Raw genomic sequence first — 16,832 nt, 5'->3', positions numbered from 1 at the left:
GTGCCTTGCAAATAAGTATGTTCTTAATTTGAGCTATAAGTGCAGGTGCTGATGATTAGGTGCCGGTGCTAAGCACCTGCTCAAATTAAACACTGGACTGTAGGGAGGGAGAGCTGAGGGCAGGCGGGAGGGAGGGAAGTTCTGCGGCACTCCGGGCTCCGAGGAGGGACACTCGAGCATCCGTCCCTGGCGCCGGATCGGGCCTCCTGCCAGCCCCGCTGCCCTTGAGAGGGGACAGGCCGCCTGTCCTCAGCCAGGGGTCGGCTGTCAGCAACTCCGCTCTCTCACCAGCGGGAAGCGAGCCCGCCACAGACTGCGGGGGGGGCGGCCAGGAGAGAGGCATGGACAGGCCCTGCGCCCTCAGCCTGCAGGGAGCCCCATGGCCTGTCCATGGCGCTGCAGTGACCCCTGTGCAGGCCCCATGCCTGGGGTCAATGACGTCACCTGTGAACGTGGCCACAAACTATAGTCATGGTGGGGTGATTTCTTCCTATAATGTTTAGAAAACCCCAAAAAATTGTCTTGGGTGATGAGAGCTTTCATCTTTTATAGAAGGCGCCCTGACATCCCTATAGGGGGCGCTTCACTGCTGAGAGGGTGCGTGTGAGCCCACTTAATGGCACGCATTTTATCCACCTCTAAAGACCGCATTTTCTCCTCTCTACAACAGGTATTCCATACAGCTGTCTTAAAGAATGGCGTGCCAACATCAGACCTTATTACCCATCGAACTAATCCTAACACAATCCAATTAATATCAAAGTAACTGTTCGGTTGATTCTTTCATTGAAGCGCCTAAACGCGGTTTGTGGCACTTTATTAACAGCGTTTGTGACACTTTATTAACAGTTTGGGACACTTTATTAAACAGCGTTTGTGACACTTTACTAACAGATTGTGACACTTTATTAAACAGCGTTTATGGCACTTTACTAACAGATTGTGACACTTTATTAAACAGCGTTTGTGCCACTTTATTAAACACACAAACGTAAGACACTCTTCAAAGTACCACGGCCAGTTCACAGGACTCTGCCTAATCCCTTCTGCCCCAATCACCTCTTTAGAGAAGAAAATACACTTTGGGCCCACGTTCTTTCACCTAAACCTTTGAAATCTCGCGCTAGTACACACGTCAATAAACACCTTTCAACAGTGAACGTTCTTATAAGTTCCCTGCACTAATGCAGAAGTAAAAAACACCAGTAACATTTTCACCGCTTTCGCTGTTCGCATCTAACACTGGGATATTACTATGGCGAGTAATAAACACATATGTGCATTTTGCAGTTAGCTCCGGAGATTAGCAAGTTTGAATGGAAAGCCCCCTTCTCCAGATGCCATTGCTGTCCATAATAAAAGTTCTTCCCTATGCCTTTTCGCATCTAACATTGGGATGGGACAGAACTTTTTGGCCTGATTATCTAAGTGATTTGAGCGCTTTTTAAGCTCTACACAGGGATATGTGAGAGGCCCATGGTATTTCTGTTGGTCTTTCCTCTGGTTTTTCCATTTTCTCTTGATTTTTAGCTAATGGACTGAATGGATTGGGCTGATTATTATCCAATTGACACTGGCCATTCATCATAAAACTCGCCAATTTTTCGTTTATTCTTCTTCTGTTCAAACACATTAGCAGAGTCAATAGCTCTGGTTAAACACATGAGGTACCAAAAGCGAGACCGATTGTATTTGCGAATGCTTGTTGTTGTTTGGTGTAACTCCGTTCAGTAGTTGTTGAGAAATGTAAGAAAATAAAGATAGTGATGTCTGCGGCCGCGGCTAATCCGTGACCTTTTCACAATTAATCGCAAATACACGCGCCAACAGGAACGCTGTGATTGGCTGGTTGCAATCATTAGAGAAAGTTGCGCCCGCCATTTTATAAAACGGGGAACGATTCCCGGGGCTGAAAACTGAGGTCACAGCTGATATGAGGGGTCCGGGTAGAGGTACTCTGACCCCATGTTTGACAAATGGAGGTGTTAATGGCACAAGTCAAGTGTTGAAAAATGGATTTTTACCACAGCACGATATTCGCTAATACGCCGCAACCATCAGCGTGGGCCCCCGTGTAACGTCGCCGAGATTTCACGAAGAACGTGACGTCTTTGTGAAGATTGATGAAAAAATAACTATACACACACCCACCCTCAGTTTTACTTAGAGGCTCACACACCCACTCACACCAACTCAGACACTCACGCAGCCATTGACAGACACATTCCGTCGCTCATTCACCGACTCACAGACCCACTTAGAGACTCATGTATCCACTCACAGACCCACTTAGAGACTCATGTATCCACTCACAGACCCACTTAGAGACTCATGTGTCCACTCACAGACCCACTTAGAGACTCATGTGTCCACTCACAGACCCACTTAGAGACTCATGTGTCCACTCACAGACCCACTTAGAGACTCATGTGTCCACTCACAGACCCACTTAGAGACTCATGTGTCCACTCACAGACCCACTTAGAGACTCATGTGTCCACTCACAGACCCACTTAGAGACTCATGTGTCCACTCACAGACCCACTTAGAGACTCATGTATCCACTCACAGACCCACTTAGAGACTCATGTGTCCACTCACAGACCCACTTAGAGACTCATGTGTCCACTCACAGACCCACTTAGAGACTCATGTGTCCACTCACAGACCCACTTAGAGACTCATGTATCCACTCACAGACCCACTTAGAGACTCATGTATCCACTCACAGACCCACTTAGAGACTCATGTGTCCACTCACAGACCCACTTAGAGACTCATGTGTCCACTCACAGACCCACTTAGAGACTCATGTGTCCACTCACAGACCCACTTAGAAACTCATGTGTCCACTCACAGACCCACTTAGAGACTCATGTATCCACTCACAGACCCACTTAGAGACTCATGTATCCACTCACAGACCCACTTAGAGACTCATGTATCCACTCACAGACCCACTAAGACACTAATGTTCCCTCTGACAGACCCACTCAAACACTGATGCACCCACTGAAAAACCCAGTCCGAGACTTAGACACCCACTCACAGACCTTCTCAGAGTCATGCACCCGGCCAAACACCTACTCAGACACTAAAGCACCCAGTCATAGGCTCACTCAGAGACTGCCACACCCACTGACAGACCCAATCAGAGACTCAGACACCCACTCACAAACCTACTCAGAGAGCCATGCACCTGATGAAACACCTACTAAGACACTGATGCATCCACTCACAGACGTACTCAGAGACTCATGCACCCAGGCCCATACCCACTCAGGCACGAAAGCCCCCAGTCACAGATCCACTCAGAGACTGAGACACCCACTGACAGACCCAATCAGAGACTCAGACACCCACTCACAAACCTACTCAGAGAGCAATGCACCTGATGAAACACCTACTAAGACACTGATGCATCCACTCACAGACGTACTCAGAGACTCATGCACCCAGGCCCATACCCACTCGGGCACGAAAGCCCCCAGTCACAGATCCACTCAGAGACCGAGACACCCACTCACAGACCCATTCAGAGACTCAGACACCCACTCGCAGACCCATTCAGAGACTGACGCATCCCTCCCCAGCCCCTTGAAACCCTCACGGGTGAGTAACACACTTCACACTTCCCTGAATGCTTGATTGATTCATGCACTCACAGATCCATTCAGAGATGGAAACACCCACTCACAGATGCACGCAGACCCTGATTCACCCACTCGTAGACCCACTAAGAGACTCATACACCCACTCAGACAGTGACACATCCACTCGCAGATCCAAACAGAGACTCATGCACCCACTCAAACGCTCACTCAGACACTAATGCACCCAGTCACAGACCCACTCAGTGACTCAGACAACCACTCACAGACCCAGACTCGTGCACCCACTCACACGCTCACTTAGACACTAATGCACCCAGTCACAGATCCACTCAGTGACTCAGCCAACCACTCACAGACCCATTCAGAGACTCATGCACCCACTCAAACGCTCACTCGGACACTAATGCACCCAGTCACAGACCCACTCAGTCACTCAGACAACCACTCACAGACCCAGACTCGTGCACCTACTCACACGCTCACTTAGACACTAATGCACCCAGTCACAGATCCACTCAGTCACTCAGACAACCACTCACAGACCCATTCAGAGACTCATGCACCCACTCAAACGCTCACTTAGACACTAATGCACCCAGTCACAGATCCACTCAGTCACTCAGACAACCACTCACAGACCCAGACTCGTGCACCTACTCAAACGCTCACTTAGACACTAATGCACCCAGTCACAGATCCACTCAGTCACTCAGACAACCACTCACAGACCCATTCAGAGACTCATGCACCCACTCAAACGCTCACTCAGACACTAATGCACCCAGTCACAGACCCACTCAGTGACTCAGCCAACCACTCACAGACTCATTCAGAGACTCATGCACCCACTCAAACGCTCACTCAGACACTAATGCACCCAGTCACAGACCCACTCAGTGACTCAGCCAACCACTCACAGACTCATTCAGAGACTCATGCACCCACTCAAACGCTCACTCAGACACTAATGGACCCAGTCACAGACCCACTCAGTGACTCAGACAACCACTCACAGACCCACTCAGTGACTCAGACAACCACTCACAGACTCATTCAGAGACTCATGCACCCACTCAAACGCTCACTCAGACACTAATGGACCCAGTCACAGACCCACTCAGTGACTCAGACAACCACTCACAGACCCATTCAGAGACTCGTGCACCCACTCAAACGCTCACTCAGACACTAATGCACCCAGTCACAGACCCACTCAGTGACTCAGACAACCACTCACAGACTCATTCAGAGACTCATGCACCCACTCAAACGCTCACTCGGACACTAATGCACCCAGTCACAGACCCACTCAGTGACTCAGACAACCACTCACAGACCCAGACTCGTGCACCCACTCACACTCTCACTTAGACACTAATGCACCCAGTCACAGATCCACTCAGTGACTCAGCCAACCACTCACAGACCCATTCAGAGACTCATGCACCCACTCAAACGCTCACTCGGACACTAATGCACCCAGTCACAGACCCACTCAGTGACTCAGACAACCACTCACAGACCCAGACTCGTGCACCCACTCACACTCTCACTTAGACACTAATGCACCCAGTCACAGACCCACTCAATGACTCAGACAACCACTCACAGACTCATTCAGAGACTCATGCACCCACTCAAACGCTCACTCAGACACTAATGGACCCAGTCACAGACCCACTCAGTGACTCAGACAACCACTCACAGACCCAGACTCGTGCACCCACTCACACTCTCACTTAGACACTAATGCACCCAGTCACAGATCCACTCAGTGACTCAGCCAACCACTCACAGACTCATTCAGAGACTCATGCACCCACTCAAACGCTCACTCGGACACTAATGCACCCAGTCACAGACCCACTCAGTGACTCAGACAACCACTCACAGACCCAGACTCGTGCACCCACTCACACTCTCACTTAGACACTAATGCACCCAGTCACAGACCCACTCAGACACTGAATGCTACAGGCGGCACAGGGCAATGGGTACACTCAATGATTGTTAACGGTGGAGGGACTGCTACGTTTAGTCTGGTGAAGATGTACCTACTATGTTGCTACAATGTAACGCTTTTTGAGGAGATGCGTCTTCAGCTCTTTCCTGGTTTGACTAGGATTGCGGAAGTCCTGAGGGTACAGGGATGCTGTACCAGATCCTGAGGCTGTAGATGGAGATGGTCTGTTCCCTGTTTCACATTACACTCGCGACTAGCGGTGTCCTGGCTGCCAGTGTGTCGAGTGCCACCGGATACGGTGAGCTAGTCAACAAAATACTCAATTTCAATATCAATATCTTTATTCGACTATCAAAAGGTAGTCACAAAAGTACAATCATATTACATTTAAAACATATTAAAACAGATAAGATCACAGTTACTAAAATTCCGTCTCTTGAGTTATGACCATACACAATCTCATATCAGGACGTCAAAGAAAAGGAGACATAACATTTTTGTTACATATCAAAAAAAAGCTATAGATGTGATAGAATCAGATCAGTTCCATTCTGCAATATTTAATTGTTTCCTAAAATTGATTACTTTCAGGATGAACAGGGCAACACTATAACAAGTCAGGGGGTCACCTAATGTCACCAGAAATTTCATAGCAACTTTGTGTGACCTAATTTTGTGGGTGACAAGCAATGGTTTTAAATGGAAACATCTAAAATTCTGATAAAAGTTACAAAACAACATAAAGTACAATGTGCTTTGTTTGCTTTTATTATCGCACGGGCATAAAAACTCTTCCGTCGGATGAGACCTCATTTTAGGGAAGGTTACAAGATGGTGAACTATGCCGCATCTCAGTCTAACTAGAACAAAGCGGTGCTGGGCATAAGACACATATGTCAAATAGTTAGTAGTACTTGCAACTAAACTGTATGATCTATACAGGGCAACAGTAGATTTATCTTTCTCAGCCTTAGATGTCAAGACCAACCTATATTGTAAAAAAGTATCCCTGATCTCCTTCTTGGTATAGGACAAGGTTTTTGATGTTTCAGACCAAACCGATGTTCTATACAGATTTTCTAGGTCAGTATTAATATGTAACACCATTGGGATTTTAAGTGCATTGTGCAATTTAAGACAGTTTAAAATAATCGATTTAGTAAAATCAGTTTCTTTCCTTTTCCAACTAGAGTCCCACAATAAACGTGGTCTGGCCAGTAGGAGGTCTTCTAAAAACGTAAGACCCGCCTCATAATGTGCAATAGTATTCAAAGCAGATGGTGGCAGATATAACAGGCGTTTCAAGAAAAGATTTTCAAGTGTTTGCAGGTCCTTGCTTTTTACATGGCCCCAAAGCCCTGCCCCACAAAGGGCTAGACTTACTCCTTTAGCTTTGTATAGGACCACCATCTCATTCGTAGGCCTATTCCCCAATTTGGAAGAGAATTTCAAAATTCCCTGAGTTGCCCTGCTAATTTTTGTTCTGCTATTTGAAAAGTGTTGTGTCCAAGAGCCATTATCCATGATAGAAATACCAAGATAGCAAAAGGAATTAACAGTCTTAATAGGGCTTTTTCAATAAAAAAAAGTATTAAGAGGTTTTGGTTTGGGCCCACAAAGCATAGTGTATGTTTTGGATTTGTTTATAACCATTTTCTTTTGTATCATAAAGGCTGAGAATGCGTTCAGCAATCTCTGAAGACCTATCGGAGTTCTTGCTAGAAGTACGGCGTTGTCTGCATATAATAAAACAGGTATCGGACAGCCTGCCACCATAGGGGCATCAGACTGCATCTTCTGCAGATAATCATCTATCCCATTAATAAATAGGGAGAATAATATTGGTGCTAGGACGCATCCTTGCCGTATCCCCCATCCCACTTTAAATTTGGACGTGCATTCCCCCTGTGGGGCGAAACGAACTTGGCTAAATACATTTTCATACAGACAGGAGAGAAACTCAACAATAGGTCTTGGTGCTCCCATCGAGATTAAAGTTGATCAGAGCAAATGACGGTCCACCAGATCAAAAGCACTACTTAAATCAGCAAAACATAGATATAGAGAGCCGGCCTTTGCCCTGGTATACATGCCGATAAGTAGTGCTAAGTTTGTGCGTTGCTCAATGGTCCCTCTTCGCTTTCTGAACCCATACTCCACCGGGGTTAAAACAGAATATTCAATTGCCCATTCCTCCAATCTTAACAACAGGACCCTACTCATCACTTTCATGGCAGTATCTAAAAGTGAGATCAGACGATAATTTTTAGGGTCCTCTTTATCCCCCTTTTTGAATAATGGTATAATAATAGAATCTCGCCATGCCTTTGCGATTATATCTGTGGCAGCTGTAGTAAACACTCTAGGGCCTCATTTATGAGAAATTACACATCGCTGCGTAAAAGCACCTATGCGTCACTTCTCAGTGCGCCCTCCTTACGACATACCTGATGAATTCACAACATGAGAGACTGAAATTCACATACCAAATGGATCAGAAAGAATTACCATTTCTGGATGTGTTAAAAAATATTGAACAAGGAAAGATCAACACGAGAGTGTTCACAAAAGAAACTGATAGAAACAGCTGTCTTCACTTTACTAGCTTTCACCCTCATTCACTTAAAAAGCATTTACCATTATCTCAGTTCATACGACAGAAAAGGATTACATCTGATCCCATGAATCTTGCCACCACGTTCGAAAAACAGATCCAAAAGTACCTAATACGAGGATATCCCAAAAATTTGCTAGAAGAATCTAAGAACAAAGTATTAACCATGAATAGAGAAACATTGCTACATCCTAAAGAAAAGTCTGACACTAAACTCACAGTATGTGTTTTGAAACATTCTACGCAATCAGCAAAAATTGCGAATATCATGAGACAACACTGGCATTTGGTCACGGATGAACCAGATCTACATTCATTATTTTCCAAAGAGATCACTTTTGCATATCATCGGTCAAAGAACATGCAAGAATTACTTAAAAAGCGAACACCTGAGGCTTCTGAAGTAACTCATAAAGGGATGCAGAGATGTGAAAATTGCATGCATTGCAACAACGTGATAGTGGGAAGAATGTTCACACATCCTATGACAGGCAAAAAGATTCCTTTATTACATTCAAGTACTTGTGATACCAAAGGAGTGATCTATGGCATTAAATGCCCTTGCGGCAAATTATACATTGGTCAAACAGAGCGCAAGATTAAAATAAGAATTACGGAACATAAAAGCAATATCCGTTTAAAAAATGTCAAGTCAACAGTAGCAACTCATTGGGCTGAAACAGGTCACAATATAGCTCAATTACGGTTCACCATACTAGAGGTGATCAAACCCAGATCTGATCAGGACACTCATAAACAAAGATTAAGATCAGAATACTTCTGGATTCATAAATTGGGAAGCCTACATCCACAGGGACTGAATGACAGGATAGAGCTATCCTGCTTTTTATGAACAGTTAAAAAAGCTTTATTTTATTCCTGTTTATAACACACTGAAGAGAGTACTATGATCCCATTCCAAGATGGCTGCCACATTTCTCAAATGTTGAATCTTTTTCTTGTTTACACTGTTTAGATACATATATTTCTTTTTGGTTTTTATTTATTTTTTCATATGCACATAGTATACATTGTACTCTTGATTTTTTGTTTAAAATGTTTAACACTAATAAGTTTAGAATAATATCATGTAAATAGGAGGTTACACAAAAACAGACGTTTTTGATTTAGCCGGGATGTTAAATCACATTTTATTGTGGTTTTAATTAGTATTCGCAGTTGATCATGTACAGAATCGAGTAGCGATCATGTGATCGCGACAGGAACCAATCACGGAGGCTTTAACCAGTAAAATTAGACTTGGATGTGTGATACGCATAACGATTGGTTGAGCGGAAACGGCGCGTAACTCTTGGCATTTAACTGTGAGTAAGAACGAAACGTTTGTCCTAATCGCGGTAAACTTGCTTTTGGTCATTTCAATGCGAATAAGAATGAAACGCTTGTTTTAGTCATGGCAAATTTAAATTGACGTGTAGAACATATAATTTGATTGTTTTTTACTGTTTAGTTCAAATGTTTGGGAAGTTTACTGATATTACACAATAGAAGTGGGATGCACTCGAACATCATGATAAATGTGGTATATTGCTCTCGATTTGATATTTTTGCTGATATGAATAGACTGAACAGTTATATACTGATTACTGTGAAAGCTAGTTGTAATCGCTGTAATGCTCATACAATTCCTTGTTTCCCTCACAGACCCCCGAGGAAGGGTCAACCTCGACCCGAAATGCATTGGGTAGAAGTTAAATGTTAGAACCTTTAATTGTCATAAATGAATGGAGTAATTCAATTGACTTTGAAAAACGACGAAAATAAAAAGAAATGATGTGAAATTTCTAACAAAGAGTGAATAAGTTTTTTCACATAAAAAATGCAAGAATGAGCATGAGACCATCAGGGTCAGGATAACACTGTGCACAACTCCACCTGCAAGTGGAATCTCCACTTTCTCCATTTTTAACTCATCTAATAATAGTGCTCCTAGACAAAGCACTTAAAAGGAGTGAGTAGCACAAATGAACTTGTGAACTTTTGATAAAAGGGAATAATTGTGGAGTGCCAGACGAATCATAACAGAGACATACCTGATGCGTCATATTTACTGTATGACGCATCATGTCGCAAGGAGTTACTGATTCGTCAGTATTTCTGACGTATCTGTTAGCGCAAAAGTGACGCATTGCTGGAGTGTGTCACAAGAGTGACGCAACTCCAGCAATGCGTCCGTTCACATGGGGCAAGGCCCATGTGAAAGGGACTGCATAAGCCTTACGCCTGCTGTGGGGCGGGTGCAAGATTTTGACGCGACGGAGTCCTAGAAGTGACGCAGTGAAATCTCTAGATTTCACTGCGTCACTTCTACGACCCTTTCTTGCGTCAATACGCCCCCCCTGCATACATTACACCTGACGCAGGTATAATGTAGCGCAGGGGTTTACAAAGTGACGCATCTACCTAGATGTATCACTTTGTAAATATGGTGCAACAAGGCATATTTTTTACGCTGCTGGTGCGTCACAAAAAGTGACGCACCGGCGGCGTAAAAGTGACGCACGGCCTCATAAATGAAGCCCCTAGTTAGGATGGGTCCCGATAAAGTAGGGGCAGATTTAAACCGGTCCACTGGGACACCATCCGGCCCTGGGGCCCGACCCTTGGCGCTTGCATGAATTGCCTGGATGACTTCCTCATTAGTGATGTTCAGAGGGAGGTGGTTTATTCCCTCTTCTAACATCGCTTTCCGGCGCCTCCATCGTGTCCCCATTACTATTAAAAATGTCAGGAAAATGGTTCACGCAAGATACTCAAAGATGCCGGCAGTGTCATAAATTGCATAATTTACAACATTACCACGAACGACATCTTTCAAGATGGTGCAAGCAAGGAGAGCCAGTAGGGTTCCTTTAGGGCAGGTATGATGTAATCAAATTTCGTTTGGCCCTCGACGAGGAGTGCCGCAGCATTTTGGATACCTTTCAGCGGGGACAGTGCGGCGTGTGGGATGTCATATAGCACGGGGTGAACACCTTCCAGATGGTTTGATGGCCTTGGCTGGGGTTCTAAAGTCCCTCTCCAGGAGGAATGGTTTCTCTTTCTTTACTACAGAGAGCTGGTGACATGCTTTGTTGGTGATGTGTCTTTGTTCAGGCAGAGTTCAGCGTTGACAATGATTCTGAGTGGCTTTGAAGTGGGTGAAGGTTGGTGGTTGAATCCGTCCAGATTCATGCTGTGGCCCCAGCTTTGAATTAGTTGTTGTCTGTTTCTGTTTATAAACTTGAGGAGGAATTCAGTCTTGGTGCAGGGTTGAGTTTCAGGCAGGAAACTGAGATCCATATCTGGAGAAGGTGCAGGAGTTCCTGAGCATTGAGAGCAGAAGAGGCTTTCATGTACATTGTGTGTTGAAGTCACACTGATGAATTGTGACTCTGTTGTCTGTGTGTTGTGTCCTGAGTGGCTCTATATTGAGGTTGAAAGTGACTGGTCACAGGATGGAACCCTGGGGTACTGCACAGGTGATTGGGAGCTTGTCGATCTAGAGATGCCTAATTGTTGTTTTTCATATGTTTTCTGCATACGACGCTTGTACTCACACTTTTGACGCTTACGCTGTGCTTCTATGAGTCTTACATAATTGAAGAATGATGATGGGTAGTCCCTCAGCACACAATCATGATCCAATTACCCGATAGAACCCCAAGTAAAAACGAATGCCCCAAAAAGTCATCATCACCTTTGGTTTGAGTTCTCTCAGAGTGCATTTTACCACAGATAGGCTCCTAATGTTGATAAATTAGCTTAAACATCCTACAGGATGATTAATTTGATTGTCATTGATGATGTCATGAGTTGTGTGTGACAAGATCTGAGCAGCGTTGGGTTGTCGTACAGAATGACTCGAACTCCGTCTTGTGAACACCTAATAGTAGCTCGAAAATGTTTCAACAAGTCAAGTCCCATAATAGCGTCGGGGGTGTTGGAGGAGAGCAAAAATGTCGTGTCAGTGGTGTTATTGTCCAAGTTAAAAGAGATCGGTGTGGACAAGGGATTAGTGGAGGGCGTTCCATCAAAACCTATTGATGTCACATGTGAGCCAGACAAGGGTGCCCTGGGAATCAATCGTTTAGACAACGCACTACGTGTTGCACCAGTATCTACCAGAAATGGAGACTTCGTACCTAGGACCTTAGCGGTGACATAAGGACCTTGCTGGTCAACATAGAGCTCGACTGGATCCCTTCCTTGCCCTTGGCAGTCCTATGCAAAGTTGTGGGCATTGTCGTAGTCAGACTGTTGGCACTGATTCTGTCGGGGACGGTCAAACGTGTTCGGTCTGCCAGGTCTGTCATTGTTGGTGTTGTTTGTGTGCCCTCGTCCCTGTCCTCTATTTCTTGGCCCGCCCGCTACGTCTCTCGTGTCTTTATTTCTGAGTGCTTCTTGCAGAGCTGGACATTGAGACATCCAATGGCCAAATCCTTTGCAAAACGCACACTGGTTCTCATCGAGGTCAGTTCGTGGAGCGCCGGGTGCGGGTGTGCGGTCTCTAGGGGGTGGATTTCTAGGAGCATTCGACTGGTAGTTCCCTCTATACTGTTCCCTTCCTATAGTCACCCCTTGCAACAGAGCAATCATCACCCTCTCTTTTAAGTCCTTTTTCTTTTTCTCAGTCGCTTGATCGTTCTCGTTCTTTTGTCGCTCATAGTATTGAGCCATCTGAAGGATAGCTGCGGGCTTGGAGGCCGCCCAACTACTCTCGCTAGTCTGTAGTTTCTGCGAGACTTCTGGTGTCAGGCCTTTCACATAGTTCTGGACAAACAAGTGATGTCCGGTTGCAGTGGTCATGTCCTGGCCGCTGTAATCGGAGAACACCGTTTCAAACCGGGAGAAGTATTCTGATACGTCTTCCTGGGGTTTCTGGCGACAGGCCGTTACTATCGACCAGTCCACCTTCCTTTCTGGGACTAGGGTTTTTAATTTCTGCACGATCTTATCTGGTAGGTCTAGAATGGCTTTCAAAGGTTTCTGTCCCGGCTCTCGCTGTTTGTCTACATCACCGAGTTGTATCCAGGTATGTCCGAACAGCTCAAGGTGGTCGACTTTCCGGATTTGCTTCCACACATCAGCTGGCAGACATAACCCGAAAAACAAATCGATATCCGCTAGGGTCATAATCGTCGAACCCAAAGCGGTGGCTAATTCTGTATAGAAGGCTGTGGGGTTCTTTCGCAGATCAGGCAAGGACTTTCGGAAAGTCAGGATGTCTTGCCGATCCCATGGTTGGTAAACCCAGTTGTAGACTACCCTCCCTCTCGCATCTTGGTGGTTAATATCGTCGTGTGTTCCCTGTCCTCGTGGGGGGACCCAATAGGGAGCGGCCTCCTTTATGGGCATCATAGTGTCAATTTTTTCTACTCTGGCTTCAGTCGCTGCAGGAGTCGTGGTGTTAGTCTCTGGTTTCAGTTCCGTGAGGTGGCGGAAAACTTCAAGCGTATGCGTGAAGAGGTTCGTCACATCACACTCGTCCCCTTCTCCGACATCAACTTTCCTATACAGGGTCGTTAGGTTTTCAGGGCCTTTTCCTTGGTATCGGTCCTCGTAGGCATTAAGGGTGTGGTAACAAAGGCGTACGACAAAGTGTCGTCTGTGGCTATTGGCATATGTATTGTACATATCCGTTACATAATCCTCACTTTCCTTTCGCACCACCAGTGTCTTTACAATCTTATCGATCCCAGCTCGTTCATCCTTACTTAATCTATTCAATCTCGCAGGGTCTTTTCTCCCAGCTTTGGGATCATCTGAAGTTGGTGCTCGCGCTGCGCTGAGTGCGAGGGGTTCGGTCGGCGCAGAGGCCATGAGGACCGAGGCCCCGGCACTACTCTCGCCTGTCGTTGGGGGTTGCGGGTGCTGCGCTAAGGGTTGGGAAGGGGCATATGGAGGGGGCATGTAGATGATCGGGGGACCTAGTAGTAAATCCTCGTTTGTTCGCTGTTTCGAAGGTAGCTCGGGGTAAAGTGTAGAGGGTGTCCTGACGGGACACTGGCCCGATGATTCTGAATCTTGTTTTAGCTTGGTTTCCTCTCTTTCTTTTATTTCTTCCTTCAATTTGTTAGCGGCTAGGTGAGCTGCTTTGCGTAGTTCCTTTTCTAACCTGACCTCATTTCTCTTTTTCCGCTGTTCTGTTTCTTTGCGCCACATGCCGAAGCTATCGAGCATAGTGGGTGTTGTCTTATTGTTATAAAGGGCTGTTCCCAGCGCGTTTATTTTATCGTTATCAAAGGATCCTATCAGTGGCCACTGATTTTCCCGATCCTTTCTCGTGTATTTATGCCACAGCTTACTATAAGCCACAGTGACTAGTCCATATTTAGTAAACATGTCCTTATTAGGGGTGCCCTCCAGTGGAGCCGGATGGTTCACCTCTAATAAGCGGTCCGGGCTGAACCAACTACCAACAAACGGGGCGAAGATAGGCATGACGGGTTACAAAGGGGACAAAAGTCTGCACTACCTATCCTTCACTATCCGCAAAGACTAAACAGAGTATTGCGACTCTGTGCTTATTTGTGAATAGAGAATAACCCAGGGAGAACCAATTCCGAACGATCAATGTTCGGATAAACAATCAATCAAATGAGGGATAAAAATAGGCACGAAGGATTACAATGGGGGCAAAAGCCTGCGTTACCTATCCTTCACTATCTGCAAAGACTAAACAGAGTATTGCGACTCAGTGCTTGTTTGCAAATAGAGAATGATCCAAAGAGAACCAATTCCAAAACAGTAAATGCTTGGATAACAATCAATCAAATGGAGAGGAAAGCAGGCACGACGGATTACAACGGGGGCAAAGGCCTGCATTACCTACCCTTCACTATCTGCAAAGACTAAACAGAGTATGGCGACTCTGTGCTTGTTTGCAAATAGAGAATCTCTCAGAAACAATCAAATGAGTAATACTAGTATTTTCAAACAATCAAACAATCAATTCGCAATTCGTCGTGTTACACGACCTTACCTGGACCGCATGGACGGTTTCTCGTCTTCCGCTTCCAGCGCCCGATCGTCCTCTATTCTCCGTAATTGCTGTGGCACTCCTGATGGTTCCCAGTCAGGACCGTAGATCACTCAAGAGAGGTCTGTTCAGAACCGGTGAAGTTCGGATGATCGGCTGCCAGACGAGGGTCTATCGGGCAGGAGCTCTTCCCGATCGTTGCAGTTGTTCACTCTGTCGTTGGGACCTCTCCCACTGGATCCACGTGTCGCTGATGGGCCCCACGTTTGGGACGCCAATTGTCGAAAGGTAGGGCCGAATTCGACCAAGAACCCTTCAGTATTTGCCCGGCGTTAGCCACCTCTCATACCATTCGAGATTACCAAACAAACAGGCAGGCGCTGGAGACAGGAAGGCGGGAAACAGGAGTTTATTCCGACGGAGCAGAACACGTCAAATCAGACAACAGAGTATCTTCTCGAGGTGCTCTAACCGCATCTCTGAGGCCTCGCCTCTTATACACAGGTTTTATGGCTTTATTACATACACTGCATCCGTAATGTTTCTTTGAAGGACAGAAAAGACATCCTCGGAATCCCCGGTCCAGGCCCGTTCCCACACACATCTACAGTAGAGTTCCCACCCTGATCTCAGCATGTGGTGGTTATCGCGCAGTTGGACATTCCGCTGGGAAAGGGGATGTGTGTGATCAGTCGGATCTTCGGGGTGCGAAAGCGTTGATTAATCCCTGTCCCTTTGATGGGGTGAGTTCCTACTGTAGGGGGCAATAAACTACATCTGCGGGGCCTGGCAGTGGCCTGGGAACAGCTTGGACAATCGGGCAGGGAGGAAGAGGATATCAAAGGCTTGTTCCCGTGAAGGGATGAAAAGGTTATATGGTTTCGGCTCGGGATATTGCGCAGAGGCAGGATCGCGCTTATGGTTTGTTTATGGTTCAAGGAGGAGAGATCGGGGGTTGCCGGAGCGCGGGGGGGATGCTTGGGGAAACAAGAGAGTGAGGGGGGAAAGACGCGCTGGCTATCGGGAGTGGGCAGAGAGGCCATGGCAATAAAAATGGCTGCTGCTTACGTGCACGTATGGATCTGAAAAGGACAAGATGGCGCCGATAATGTTTACGCCACAATCCAGATTTTAACACGAGCTGCCTTGCAGGGAGGCCCCCTCAAGGTTCGTTACGCCAGTGGGACCGCCCCCCACCCCTTGCTACACCACTGTTCACCACCCTTTTTCACTCATACACGGATCACTGAGTCTGTGTGCATACTTGTTATCATCTCTGTTTCTGATGGATACTTCTAACTGCAGATTCCTCACCTCTAGAATATCCCCGGGAGCAAGTCTGGATCCAGAGAATTCTTCATCAATGCTCTTGCGTACTGGAAGGTATTGCTGTGTGGGTCAGAAGTGACTCCCATACAGCCCCAGAAGGCATGGAGCAGAGCCACATACAAGCGTAGGCCTTCATGTTAACATCAGCTCCATCCTTTTTACCCCCTTCAATGCAAATCCAGAGCTCCACTCAACTGAAAACGTCAGGATTCAAACTGCGCTGAGAGGGCCGAAAGCAGATGCTGGTCACAGGCATGTAGGTGGGGAGTATATTAATCTTGGTTACGGACACCAAAATCATGCAACAAGTGTGCCCCTCCATGATCATAA

Source organism: Lissotriton helveticus, chromosome 11, assembly GCF_964261635.1.
Source record: "Lissotriton helveticus chromosome 11, aLisHel1.1, whole genome shotgun sequence".
Taxonomy (NCBI): domain Eukaryota; kingdom Metazoa; phylum Chordata; class Amphibia; order Caudata; family Salamandridae; genus Lissotriton; species Lissotriton helveticus.
Note: the sequence above shows the minus strand (reverse complement) of the source record.